Source organism: Chelmon rostratus, chromosome 11 (genome assembly GCF_017976325.1).
Source record: "Chelmon rostratus isolate fCheRos1 chromosome 11, fCheRos1.pri, whole genome shotgun sequence".
Classification (NCBI taxonomy): Eukaryota; Metazoa; Chordata; class Actinopteri; order Chaetodontiformes; family Chaetodontidae; genus Chelmon; species Chelmon rostratus.
In genome coordinates this window covers 17533717-17547981 of record NC_055668.1, presented here as the reverse complement: position 1 = coordinate 17547981, position 14265 = coordinate 17533717, and positions in this window count along the sequence as shown.

Genomic DNA, 14265 nt, shown 5'->3' with positions numbered 1-14265 from the left:
CTACTAGTCTCAGATCGACGCTGTTCCTGATAAAACGCTAATCAGAGAAACATTCTGGTAATAATTGAACTATTTAGTCCAGCTCTTGCAGAAATCTTTTATGATAGCCTTGAGTCACACTGAGATACAGTGTGGTTATTCCCCGGGGAGGTTCCTCTGCATGGAAAATGAGTTCAGAGGACAAACCCATTAGGCTTCCCTCCATATCAGGCCAATATCTCTACACCTGCTAAACACTGAGGGTGGCGCCCTGAGTGGGCCTCCAGAGGATACAACAAAACCCTTTTGCTTTCGTGCCTGAAGTGTGGAAATGGAGGCCTTTTTGTGACTTCTTATCTCGATCTGTGAAAAGAGAAAAGGGTCTGTAGGCTACATATCGTCCGCATAAATACACATTTGCTCACCATTAACACCTCGACTATCGGACTGCGCTGAACGCCTCCCTGACCAAACAGCTTACAGTTTCCTCTTGTCTTCTGACGTGGTTTATGGTTTGGTAGATTAGAGGCGATGAAGCACATGTGGTCGCTGATCGGTTAGTCATGCTGTCTTGTAACTGGAAGCTTGCAGGTTCTTCCGAACATGACAGTCAGCTGAATATGTGAGGCCTCCGCTCAGTCACTCAACTCACCAGTTATGAATCTAGGCTGTAACTCTCTGCAGCATGAATCATGTGTTTTATGAGGAACACTCTGAAAATAAAAACAAGCTCGTACTAGAATATACGTGCTGCATGGTACCTAGTTTCTTTTAATGATTCAGTTTATCTTATGAACCACAGGATTCATGTTGTGGTTTCAGATTCCAGGTTGAACCTCAGTAAGCAGCTGCTTTTGTGATGAATGATATTCTCTCCTGTTCCTTACTTCTATCCTAGTCCACCCTGGATGACACCAGTGAGGAGTAGGAGATAAAAAAACACTGAGCAGGGTGATCAGTTTACATAATAGTACATCTCCATCTTTGGTATTGTCCTATTAAGTAAGTGTACACCACTGCACTGAGGCAACAAATGGAAAATCACAGTAATATATATATATATATATATATATATATATATATATATATATATATATATATATATATAGATCAGATCATATATATATATATATCTCTACAGTCCTGCTTTAATAAAAAGTTGGGACGCTGTGTGAAACATAAGCAAGACCTTTATACAATTATGTGTTCACAAAGTGGTGAACCTCGCTCCATCCTTGCTTGTGCATGACTGAGCCTTTCCAGGATGCTCCTTTCATACCCAATCATGATACTATCAGCTGTTACCAATCAACCTGTTTACCTGTGGAATGTTCCAAACAGGTGTTTTTGGAGCGTTCCACAGCGTTCCCAGTCTTTTGTTGCTCCTGTCCCAACTTGTTTGAAACGTGCTGCTGCATCAAATTTAGAATAAGCAGATATTCACAAAACTCAATGAAGCTGATGAGTTAAACATTAAGTATATTGTCTTTGTATTGTTTTGAATTGAGTATATGTCCAAAAAAGGTTTGCAAATGATCACCTTCTGTTTTATTTAACATGTTGTCTTGATTTAAAAGTGTTAATCAAATTCATCTCGACCTTTTCATTCACACTGCGGCTCTGCTTAGTGCTGAAGGGTGTTGCGACTGCAAGATGTAACATTATAGCCACTTCAGCTCCTCATCTGATTGATCATGAACATGTCATCAGATATTGCAACGCGTAAAGCATCAGATATTTATAAATGGGAGGTGCGAAGGCCAAAATGACTTTCTGTTGACTGAGGGAAATTATTTCCAGTAGAGGGTCAATGATTTGTCACTCAGTGCGATGCTGATGACTTAAACTTGGGAGCTAAGTTCCTGATTGGGCTGTCACGTGTTATTGTTTCAGTTTGAGGAATCAATTTATGCAGTTTCAATTTAAGTCTTCATGGGGAAATCTTTAGCTCTTGTCATAACAAAAACCCTCAGTGCAGACCAAATACAACAGTGTCATTGTTAGGTGTTTTTTTTTAACAATGATCACTCATCCTTTGGAAGACAAACTCCAAAATTTAAAGTCCCAGTGAGACTACACTGTTGAGAACTGACATTCATAATTTGGTGTATTTCTCGTGAAACATTACTCTCAGACAGGACATAAGTCAGACTTTAGACACAATTGTGTATTAAAGAGTCATCAGAGGGAAAGCTGAGGTAGTTGTATGTTATGGGAGAGGTGGAGGGTCAGGACTTGTGAAAATGTGATGGTTTTGTTGCTGGAAGATTTTAATTCTCAGCAGGAGTGATCCATTGTTTCACAGGAAGTAGAAACTAATGACATTTTGATGCACAAAGAACACAAGGAAATGAAAAGCTTGGGGGAACTTACACAGGTGTCTCTTACCGTGGATTTGCTTTGAATGTAAAATCTACATGTCACTAACTCAAAGTAACTGGGACTCGAACGTTTTCCGCTTTATTGTCATCCGAAAGGAAATTTAATCACAGAAACACACAAGAGGTTTGTGTCGACTTTTCTCCAGTTTCATTCCAAAGGCAGGTTGCGTGGATTAGAATCAAAACCACTCGCAGGAGTTAGTGCGTCTGTCTGTGTGTAAACCCCATGATGAGCAACGATAAAGGCATTGTGCTGGTGAATCCGGACAAGTAGTAGCAGGTGTGTGTAGCCAAGGTAAACATGCAACACGGGAAAAAAATGGCATTAACAGTAACAGAGAAGTGAAGGTTTCAGTCAAAGTGGTGATGATGGTCCCAAAGCTGAGTTACCTGTGCTGGGTACTAGCTGTGAAGAGCTCATTGTGATGATTATCATTATCATCATCATTTATTTATTAATTTGTACTGATACTTAATACGTAAGCTATATATAAAAAAACAGCAATGTCCAGTAATGGTGATGACAGATGTGATGGAAATGTTGATGTTAGTTGTTACTGGTGTTATATGTATTACCAGTTTACCAAGTCCTCTTCTCTTGTTCATTTGTGGCCTCTTTTATGATCTTATATAATTTTAATGTAAATATTGTATGTGTTTGTGTGTGTTTATTTGAGGGGAGAAGATTAAGATTAGATGCAACACCCGCAGACGGGCACAGTATACAGTACAGTCTCTGCAGGGCTCGCAGGTAAACATTCGCTTTAAGGGACCAAAAATGTTGGAAGAAAGTTTCCACAGTGACTGAAGAAAAGCACTAAATTAATAACATTCCTATCACATCAACCTCATTCCTTTTAAAAACGCCTACTTAACCAGGCGAGTTGACTGAGAACAGGCTGTTATTTTCAGCTCTGGCCCGGAGGAGTGTTTGAAGTGGGAGGGAGAGATGCACACATTCACAGACGGTGATCCAGGACCTGAAGGGTCTTACTACCGAGGCCGGGACACTGTACGCTAAAGTCTTACTTCACTTTTATCAGTAAAAGAAAAGCATAAATCTATAGGAAGTGTCTGACTGACAGCAGGCACACACACACACACACAATCACACATACACACACACACACACACGCAGACATGCAGTCTCTTGCAGCTAAAGAATAAGCTCATAATTCTGTACGTGAAGAGACGTTATATAATGAAAAGAAGTTCGCATTGCTTGTCCTAACCTGTCTGACCAGATACTAACATGTGTGTGTTTGTGTGTGTGTTCATGAGTCCTCCACACGTCAAACAGGTTGTACAGTTTTGTGGGCGGACAGCAATGCCAGATCTGCTCTATGAAAATAATCAATCTTCCTCTTCCCCTTCTCATTGCTCCCCCTTTTCCTCCTCCTTTCTTCCTGAGATAAAACATTGTCCTTATTATATGACGAAGGCCTCTCTCATGCCTGAATCCCCCTGCTGCAGCCAAAATATCCCCTAACACCTACACACAGTCACTGAACACATGGCTTAGGTGCACACACACACACACACACATATGCAAGGAGGCAAAGACTCACACATCCCCTACCTCTCCGCCCCCTCCTCCCTCCTCCTCTCTCTGCTTTCTTCTTTGGCAGCTGTGCGTCATTTTAACTGTTTTCTATGAAACCTGGTATTCATAACTGCTGGTCATGATTCCACCCTCGAGTCCTACTAACATCATAATGGTAATAGTTTAATCTGCATGGTCTTGACCCGGTCCTGTTGTTTAGATGTGACCTGAGTGGGAGAAAAGAGGCTCCCTTAACACACACACACACGCACACACACACACACACACACACACACACACACACACTACAGCTGGGAGTCATTGTCTCCATGAGAAAGCAATGGTCAGTTTGAGTCCTTGTAGACGTTCATAACTCATCTATCTATCTATCTATCTATCTATCTATCTATCTATCTATCTATCTATCTATCTATCTATCTATCTATCTATCTATCTATCTATCTATGTCGCTGCCATTTGTCACAGAATGACAGCTAACATCATCATATTTGAAGTGGGCACTCGAGCCACGCGCTGTGTCAGAGTATGAATGAATTGAATTCATTCAAAGTAGATTTAAGAGCAGCGGATACAGAAATACTTCTTGTAACATGTGGGAACTCTTCATATTTTCTATACATGGCCCATAATCAATAACATCAATTAGACAGTAAGGCTGGTGGAGTCTGTTCTGCTGCATAGTTATCAATATAAACATTTTGCTGATAATAGTAGCCTGCTAAATAACTCATATTTTGTACGCTTTCCACTTTTTACAGCTACTAGTTCCTTAATAACAGATTAGAATAAGATTTTACATAAAAACACGTTCATTTTAAAAATGCTGATGCATTATTAGGGATTAAACTACTGAACAACACGTAAAGTAGGTGAAATAGGCAGCAACTCAACCAGCGACATGTTTAAATGCTGTTTACATGTTAATGCATTATCTTTTGGTATAGTAAAGAATAATATAACACTGATAGGGGCTGCTTTGATGCAAACAAAACTTTAAATACATTATTCTGAGAATACTTCTCTACTTTTCCACCAACCAGCAGCTGGTTATCTGTCCAGCTAGATATTGTGCTGTCTTTCTCCTTGAACTTCACTTTATTATTTTTATTTTCTCTTACTTTATAATTCTACTTTCCTGCGTTTCAGACACAAAAAACACACTTTTCACTACACTGTGTTTACTTGGTAGCTGCAGTTACTCACCTGTAATTACAAAGTAAGTATTAATCTTACAATTTATGATGCATTGTTATAATGATAATAACAATAATTATACAGTATTAAAATACTGCCTGATGTAATTGCGTTAGTGCCAGTATACACTACTTACACTACTTTTATTTTTCATACTTTCAAGCAGTATATTGACATTTTGGTAAATGCGCTCGACACTTTCATGTCAGTTAGTTGAACCCCTTGTTTGCTTAATCTGTACAAAAGTTCATGCACCAGGCCAAGAAATAGTCCCACACATAATCTCCTGTAAAACCACAAATTGATGCTTTTGCATTTGCGTTTTTGTGCAGATTAAGCAAATGAGATTGGAGATATTACAGTTTTTCTCAATCGCTTTGGTGCTTTTCTCAGATCAGAATGAAAATTCTCATAACTCTTAGTTCAACCTCCACAACATTTAGTCATTTGTGCACATCATAGTAGCAATTTCTCCTTCCTCTAAAGCAGTTGCAAATGTTTTTGGACATGTATCAGTTGCTTTCATACAATTCTCTGCTGTTTTAAACATTATCATTTGCTTATGTCATGTCAGTCAAAATGAACTATACTCATGGATGCTGAATAGTCATTCCCAATAAAACTAATAGTCTTCATTTTATTGCTTGAGTCATTACATACAAAATTGATGAACTAGTTATCAAATTTTGTCAAGCAAATTATAACTCTATCATTTTTCCTGGAAATGTCTCCTGAATTTACAATTATGTGGCCAGACAGACAGGAACGTCAGGATGTGCCAGAATGATTTACCTCAGTTACAATATGTACTGTTCGATTGTTCACATTTGTGCACAGCTCTACCCAAAGGGTGTTTCTCATGTTTGTTCTAAATAAGTGACTGCACTGTATTTTTCTTTTGCACAATGCTGTAGAATTGCAAAGCACATATACAGTAAAAATGTGAAATGTACGTATTCAGTGTCTTGTTCTCACTTACTCCTCTAACTACAGCCATGTGTAACTTTGCTGTTGTTTTCAATGGTTGTACAAGTAGTGCTGTCTTGAGCATTTTCAGGTAGCGTCACCGAGTTCTGACCTTTTTTGGAAAACACAGAGATTAAACTGTCATAATGAAAACATGACTAAGCAATTTGACTATCTTGTTCATACACGATGGTGTCAAGACTTCTCATTTTGATGACACTGAGTTTCATTGATATAAATACTTGGTTTTCTGAGAAATGCACTAACTATTGTGCAAATTTTAAGAGTGATGTGAGAAAAGCACCAAAGCGATTGAGAAAAACTGTAATTGGTGAGCTTTATAGGTGCCATTAGGTGGACTACCATTTGCCAGAATGAGGATGGCTATCTGTCTATTTATCTATCTGTCTGTAAAAACTACCCAATGCAGAGAAAGGATGGTGAGTCATGGGTGAGCAACCACCAGGAAACATGACAGAGAGATGTTAGATCCCCTCACACCATGTCACCTGACTGGAAAAGGACTGCATGCGGTCTGCAGAGAGCGTCTCGACACCTTTGTGCAAAGAAGAGCTCATTACTGTCGAGGACTAATGAGCATTATCCACGCCTGTGTCGAAGTCCACCCGCAGCCTTATCTAGACACGTTTCTTAAAGCGAAAAATATTTCATGTCAAAATGAGGGTCGTTTTCCAAACAGTTCCTCTTGAGGCACATGTGTCGGTGTTGCAATAGGGCAGCAGCCAGTGAAAAGAAACGCACAGACTGGTTAATCATTGCACATCGTCAAGAATCAGCTCCTTTCTTTGATACATGAACACAAAACCACCCAAAGAAAACAAACAAAAAAAAAAAAACCCAAACCCTCACGGAATATTCAATGTGATTTCACTTGTTCAGAAAATAGGTGATACAACAGAGGTGCATGTTCCCACAGGTGGCACCTCATGACCCGACACTGACCTCCCGAGGCACGATATCAAAAGAAAACCATAAATATAATCATTACCCTGGTGTCGCTTAGACCACTGATTACAACATAATGACACACGGCAGAGGTGTGTGTGTGTGTGTGTGTGTGTGTGTGTGTGTGTGAGTGCAGGGTTAAGAGCTTGATTGAAAGAGTGTGGGCTGAGAATGTCATAACCTTGCACACATACTGTAGGATGGGTGGAGACTGCAGACATTGTGGAGACAGAGGTTATAAACTTGGCAAAGACATTTCTGACGGAGCTCCATTGTTAGTCCACTTTTATTGTATATTTCAGATGAGTAATGTTTTACCATACAGATGTGAAAAACGTACATCTGAGTGTTGCTTGCATGGCTGAGTGTGCGAGGTGGTGGTGCACTTTTGGGTGATATTTATAGGATTCACATTCCAGTCGAACTGAGTGTAGCAGTGTAAAATATCAAAAATACTTTCTTTTTTAAAGTTTGAAATCGTCAGAGAAGATTTTTTTTTTTGCATATTTTAGTTGAGTGTCTGACTAAACCGCAGCATAAAATGTTCCCCTGCCTTCATATTTAGATGATAGATGACCTTTACATGACCTTCCAGCTACAAGCTGAAACACGTTGGACACACAACATGGTTAAGTTGTTTTTTAATCCGACAAGCGCTGCTGGAGTTGTGACCTTTTACAGCGAATCTGTTACCTTCTCCGGGCACCTGTGTCCCTAAAGTACCTGGATCAATCTGATGAGGCAACAAAATATTTTTCTCACATCAAAAGAAGAAAAAAATCTGCTGGTTGGTTGAAATATTTCTGTTGTTCTTGGTGCAGTTTCTTTAGTTTAGGGAATTTTAGAGTGTCTGGACCTCGAAACAAAACGAAATAAATAGATTACAGATTCATAACCTCTATTCTGGAGGCAGATATTGTACTTTTACTCCACATCATTTATCTGACAGCTTTAGCTGCCTGTCAGATCCAAATGATTGATGCCAAATACAATCAACTCATACATTATCATGTCATATTGTGGATTAAGACTCCTGGCTATATATGAAGCATTAGCTCCACCTTTAGCAGCTGCAACATTAAAGTGACGAACACACTAATGCAGCCATAGTTATCCTATAATATATATACGATACTGAAGCGGGTCATTCTGCATAATAACTACTTCATGTATTTTGAGTATATTTTGATGCTTATATTTTTGAATGGAGGACTTTTATTTGTAAGAGAGTATTTTTACACTGGACACATTTAAGCGAAGTACCTAAGAGTCCTTCCACTGATTATTTGTACTGTGAACGGGTGAGAAGACCTCTGATTGTTTTTGCTTGTATTACTGTTAAAAAAACATCAATTCCGGGATTTGCTGATATCCCAAATGAGCCGACAAGTATTTTGCACTTCATCTTTCAGTCAGTTGTTTTCTTTGTCTGTCTCCATTGAGTTGAGCAGCTGCTCTATTGGCAGGATGCAGCAGTGCAAAGGCAGGTGGTGACAAAATCAATTCACTCTCTACAGACAATTACAATCAAATGAGAACTGATTAACTATTTACATTTTCAGCCAGTATCGCAGCCCACTCGACACTCGATACGTCTGCCTCTGCACCGTTCAGGGCTCCTCATGTTCAGGGCTCCTCATGTGTTCATCCGCCCCTGGGAGCTGTCGGTGGTTGTGTGAGCCCTGAAGACAAGCTGCAGCTCAGCGCTCAGCTCGACTGATCTTTTCTGTTGTGTAACGTCTCCACAGGTCTCTCTGTTCTGCAGAAAAAAAAATCACTATGGGATTCGACTTTGAGGCATGGGAGAGAAGGGAGCTGTTGTCAGGCCTCCTTCATCCTCCATCACTTACTTTCTCTCACACACATTACACACACATGCTCCAGCACACACAGTCAGAGGCAGAAATAATATTTTTACTGAAAGCTTCTTCAGCTCTGCAGATGGGATAACATGCAGCTACTTTGGCTAAACCGCCTCTTCCTGGAGGTTGCTGTTGAAGTTCGAGGAGGTCGGTCAGTCAGTCTGTTATGGAGCATATCATCAATAAGGTGCAAAAATAATTCAATTACGCAGTCTCACTTTGGTGCTCCGACCAATTATAATCCATTTACCCTCGGCGGATGATCAATAAGTTGAAGGTCAGACTGGCTTGAGACTGTCTGGGAGAATTGTGATTTGCTGCCCTCTACTGCTTTTATCTCACATTACATCTACATATCTTTCACTTTAATTTCTCATCTGTAACACACAGCAGTCTGTACAGAGGAGCCCTTCTCTGTGGTTACAGTATGGAGCCATCAGCTACAACATTAATGTGCTCACTAATGGCTTTTATACCCTAACAACTTCCCCAACTCATCACGTTATTTCCGACAGTGTTAGCCAGCTTTTTATGTATATATAATAATCTAAAAAATTATGGTAAAAATGGCTCATTTTTGTGTCAAAACCCAAACAAGTCTGACCATTAACATTTCTGACACTTTATCTTGAAAATGTGAAACAAGTGAAGAAACCCGCAGTGAGAAGGTAAAATGTGTCTTAAAGAGCTCCTGCAACTGGTTTCCCTGCAGTCAAAAAAACAGAAGTGCAAATGAGCATTGTGGCCTAGATTTGGTTATTTGTTACTGTTTTATTCATGCTGCCGGTTTTATGTTTTATCCTTTTTTATGATGCTTTTATGAAACTGCAGAGTGAAATACAGTATATCTGGATCACAGCAATATGTCACTGTTTTCTGTTTGTTGAGTCACAAACCTTGTCATTAAGTTGCTGATGGACACAAAGCCCTAAATTACTAATTGTCCCTTTAGACATTCACGCTTGTGTGGCTCCTGAATATATCTCAGGCTTAGTGTGGCCTTGTAACCTCTGGTAGGTCTCTCATAATGTCCAGGTCATGGCTAGAAACCAGGATGAGGCCTTTGCAGTCAGGCCCCCTCAACTCATGTAAAAAACCTGCTGGAAGACATAACCAGTCATGACAGTCATAATCTGTGAAGTATATTTTCTTTACATTTTTGTAATCAATGACAAAAGGTCTTGTGATTCTGATGGCACTATCATGGTCATTGATATAAATGTGTTTGAGAGACAAACTCTGGATTTTGATGAAGTTACAGGCTTTTGCAGGTAATCCATTGTGTTGCGCTGTTTGTATGACTCATTTTGAGACCTGCACTTACCAGTCTGTAAACGTTAAAGATGATTGGAGAAATGTAACAGAGCAACTGAGAACATGCTGTTTAAATAAAGTTGTTTTTGACGTCATTATGAGCAGTAGGACACAGTGTTTGCTGGTTTCTTCTTCTTGGCATTTTCTGCACGCTCTGCAGAAGGCCCGAGGCTGCTGCGGGGACTGAATCCAGCGCAGGACCAGTTTGTCATACTTCCTGCCTCTTCGCGTTTTTAAAAGCTGGTGGGTTCATGGGTTTCATGTAGCACTCTGTGACCTCCTGTGAGCATTTTCTGCATGAATTCCAGTCAGGTTTTGTAAACGTCAGAGCGAGGCGGAGAAGAAAGATCTTTTGCAAGCCTGAGCGCTGATAGTGAATTGAACTAACTGAAAAACAGAAATATTTGATTTCTTACATGACTGAACTTTCTTACATGTTAAAATAGCATTTAAATGAAGGATTTCAGTTAAATACTTGTGCTAATAATATTAAAGAGAATAGAATAGAGGCAGAAATAAAACCATTGTGTGGTGTGTGAGGCCTCTCTGTATGTATGTGACGTAGTACTGCCCATGTTTGCAGCAACAATGGAATATTCCCCTGCTGTTTCTCCGTGGACAGTCGGCCCGACATTTGAAATACTTTCCATAATCAAAATACATCTCTCAACAGGACAGGTGTAATAAACCAGGAACATTTATTAGATACTGAATGTGCAAAATGGTGGCGAATCTGCAGCGCTTTAAGTAGAGAGGGGCGAGAGTCCAGACAGAACCCAGTGAGCGTTAGCTGGTGAAAAGATTTACACATAAATTTTTACTCAATTGCAGCTTTGACAGCTTTTAAAAGCAAAAGAAAGGTACTCAGAGGGAGGTCGAGTGTATTTACACAGTTCACAACAACATCAGTCCTGGACAGGAAGAGTGGATAAGATAAGATAAGCTTACTTTTATTTAAGTTTCTTTACTCATTTCTTATAAGGATGATCTTATCTTATCTTAAGTTAACTTACAGGTTTGTCTCTTTGAACACTGAAGGCAATTTCTCAGCGCTGTCAGAGGCTTGGAAAATATCAGATAGGCTCTTTGCCAAGCTGTCATAAACTGCATTCCTGGTTAAACAACACACAGTCGAGACTGTGCAGAGAGCCCCCAGCAGATCACAAAGGAGGAAGATTATTTGTTTTGTTTGGGCAGCTTTTTTAATGCCAGCTGAATACAGAACACTCATTCCACACAGCAGGTTTGCATACAGTCCCTAACTATGAACGGGAGAGCGCGGTTGATTCAAGGTTACCGCTCTGCTCTGAGAGGCTTCATCATAAATAGTTAAATGTTTCAGAAAAATTCTCCAAATGTAATGAAAGCTAATGTGGAAAGATCAAACATCGCAAAGAAACTTCCTCTGATCATAAAAGCTTTGCAAAGAAAATGACGTGACTATCAAATCACGTGCCTTTCCTCCCGGTTTCCAATCACTCGCTGCAGAGTCACAAGCCTCCACGGGGCACCCACATGTGGCCAGTTTTTAATGAAGACACATTTACACGACAACCTTGTACAACTCATCACCACACACATTTTAGACACATTTTTGGTCCAGCATACACCAGTTATTTTGCACATATAATTCCACATTACATGCACATACACACATCCTTCTGGCCCGATAACACTTCAGCCCAAAGTGGTCGGTTAGTCAACATCCTGCAGCCATTACGAGCCAGAATCATATGAAGCGACCACACAGTTAAAGTTAAAGCTGCTTTTGGTGCATGGTGACATTAATATTTCTGACGCTTTATCTTGAAAATGTGAACTTCTGGTGTTTTCAGTGGTAAAACTGCAGTATATGACTCTGGTGTTCACTATTTGGTTGCTGAGTCCCCAACAACAACAACAACAACAACAAATCTAATTCTACTATTATTTGTAGAGTGGTTTGATAGCACCGGATAACATTATAGAAGTCCATTTAGTGTATTTATATTATTTCAATAAGTGAATATAATGTACAGCAGTTAGTTATGAAGCCCTGAGGTCAGACATTTTAATTCTCTATCTCATCCACAGCTAATCACTTTAATATCTTTACTCGCTCTTCTGACAGCTGTCGCACTCACCGGATGGAAACATAGACATCAGTGAAGCGCTGCACAGAGATGGCACACCGGCACATACAGCACACCACAGACATGGACGTCATCTGACACACCACTGCGCTTCATTACCACAAAACAGCCGACAGTGAGGGTGATTTATATCATGGCTTTTTTTTGTTTGTTTTTTTGCAACAATCAATTTATGGATCATCATTTGTCTGACAAAGTTGGATGAAAGACAAATATTTCAGTTTCTTGTTCCTTCCCATCTGCCTTTGTTTACTCCCATTTGCACATCTGACATAAATGCATGAGCATAAATGAATAATATCTGTCAACGTAGAAACTGGAGAACAAAACGCAGACGCCGACACATCAAAGTGACATTTCGGCTTTTCATATTGGTGGTTACAGTGTATTTTAAGGCTATATTTGGCGATGGGATGTTGACACTTTCTGACTTGAGTGGGGCTCACCCATCCTCACCCTTTCCTTCAACATGCAAACTAGGCTCATACATCGTAGTTTACCCATGTAAACATAAACAAGACTGACATCCATCACTGGGATCTGCTGTCCTTATCGCTTCTTATCAACAGATTAAATAAGCCAACATAGAACGGAGTTTTATTTGGACCTATGAATGTTTCTAAGTGTTAAAAAAATTACTTGAGGTGAGTCATTACAGCAATGGTACAAGGGCATAGGGCTGCATAAAACATTTTCAGAGCCGATAGATTTATTTCTCTAGTCTATTATTCACATCATGCAGGATTTTTCATTATGTATTTAGTTAGAACCTAAAATCTAATCTGTTCTAGTCGTTCACATCCACTCCATTTCAGGACAAGAACACTAAACCACTGATGAGAGGAAAAAATGAGCTGGAAAAGGCACTATAGAAATATCTTGATTCGTGGCTGATCAATAGAGCCGCCTGGACAGAATAATTGTAATTATTTGTTGTTCTTGTCTATAATCACTTCAGAGATCGACCTGAGAATTTAAAATGAAGCCATGCTTTTGATGGACTAAAGCCTCTACTGAACTAAGTGAACAAAAGGATCCGCGGCCCCTCTCCTCTGATAGATGATAAAAAGGAGACGACACGGAGCCGCTCGCCTCTCAATCTGCAGTTGTGGTGATAACAGCATTACCATATGGGCAGAAAAACTTCAAATACTACCCCTTTCCCTCTCTCCCTCTCTCATATATAATTTGTTGCCAAGTAACCGCGGCCTTGCAGAGTCCCTGGCGCATAATTTCTTCTCATTTGAGGCCTGAGCCGAGCAATATAAGCAGTACAGAAAGCCTCTGCGGATGTCACACACATCCTTGGCGAGCGCCACCTGATTCAGTCCACCATGAGCTGCAGATTAAACGGCCATTCACAAACGCAGCCACCATTTCTACACACGTGTGACACACTGTGAAGGCTATTTTGCTTTGAAGAGCTGGATTTTCCTGTTCTGGTGTATTCACCGTCCCTCAACCTGCCTCGTCTATTTCTTCTTCAGTCTGTGATGATTGCGTCCATGGCCTCGCAGGGCCACACGCATGCACTGAGGCCATCTGAGGTTACTCGCGTTGGAGAAACTGGTCTCACTGTGCTGAAATATTGTGTGAAGCGGTGGCTTCGTGCTGCAGTGATGTAGAGGCGTACTCCGGGGTGTGTCAGTACACTGTGACATCACAGGGTGGGTGTGTTTAAACAGGCAACTGAGCATCAGAGTTGCAACAGACTTGAACACTTCAACCGTAGAGAGTATTAAGTTTCTCCTTAAGCTGATCGAAGAGTTTTTCAGTGGTGTGGACTTTTCCTTCAATCGCCATCGCAGGACATCTGCAGACTCAATCAGTTCATAGTGAGCGTGTGTGGAATTTGTCGATATCAAATATTGTATTAAAATCATGAGCTGACAACTACATGACATGAC